This window comes from Bombus impatiens, unplaced genomic scaffold (genome assembly GCF_000188095.3).
Source record: "Bombus impatiens unplaced genomic scaffold, BIMP_2.2 scf_0164, whole genome shotgun sequence".
Classification (NCBI taxonomy): Eukaryota; Metazoa; Arthropoda; class Insecta; order Hymenoptera; family Apidae; genus Bombus; species Bombus impatiens.
In genome coordinates, this window is record NT_176583.1 from 17,360 (window position 1) to 18,340 (window position 981).

Consider the following 981-nt stretch of genomic DNA (forward strand, 5'->3'; position numbering starts at 1 on the left):
AGTCCCGGGGCGGATATGGACGGAGACGATGACGATCATGGATCCCAGACTACGTCTCCTATTTACAAGATATCTGAGGGAGGGAGTATATCCTCAGATATGGCGCATGGCGAGGCTGATCCTGCTTCGGAAGGAGGGACGACCGACTGACTCGCCGTCCGCAGATCGCCCGGTATGCCTACTGGATAAAGCGGGCAAGCTCTTCGAAAGAGGCATTGCCACCCCTTGGGAGGCGCACAGGTCAAGGCAAGTGCCCGATTGGCACGAAAGCCAGTACGGCTTCCGGCGAGTCCGCTCGACCGACGATGAATGCGGTGAACCAGGGAGAGATGTCACGGGCCATAGTTTCCCAGGGTGGGGTAGCGCTGGCTGTCTCCTTAGACATAGTCAATGCATTCAACACCATACCCTGGGACAGGATATTAGATGCCCTTGAATGTTTCGAGATGCCTCCCTACATCATTCGTGTCTTACGGGCCTACCTGAACGACAAATGGGTCGGCTACACCGACAAGCATGGAGAAGGGTGCTGGGAACCCCCGTTGAACGCGGGGTTCCGCAGGGTTCGGTTTCAGGCCCGATTCTGTGGATCATTGCATATGACGCGGTGCTTGGTTGCCCCATGCGCCCAGACTCAGGATTGGTGTCTTATGCAGGCGACATATTGGTCGTGGCCGGAGGACGCGGGTGGCACGAGACGCTGCGTCACGGAGAGCTTGACGCCGCTTGCGTGATAGGAAGGCTAGGCCTGAAGGTGTCCCCAGAAATGTCGGACGTCATACGGTTTTATGACTACCGACGTAGAGGGACTTCTCCGCCCAACCCGTGTCTGGTCATAAGCGGAGAGGAGGTTGAGGTAGGACCACAGATGAAATACTTGGGCCTCACCATCGACAGTCAATGGACGTTCGGATCGCACTTCAAGCTCCTGGTTCCCAAAGTGACGACGACAGCCAACGACCTATGTGGACTGCTGCCGAA

The 981-nt window shown here is 56.9% G+C and overlaps 1 pseudogene; it reads left to right on the forward strand.

The window, feature by feature from the left end:
- Nucleotides 1-436, forward strand: part of LOC112212416 — a 4,368-nt pseudogene extending 3,932 nt beyond the window's left edge.
- The last annotated feature ends 545 nt before the right edge of the window (nt 437-981 follow it).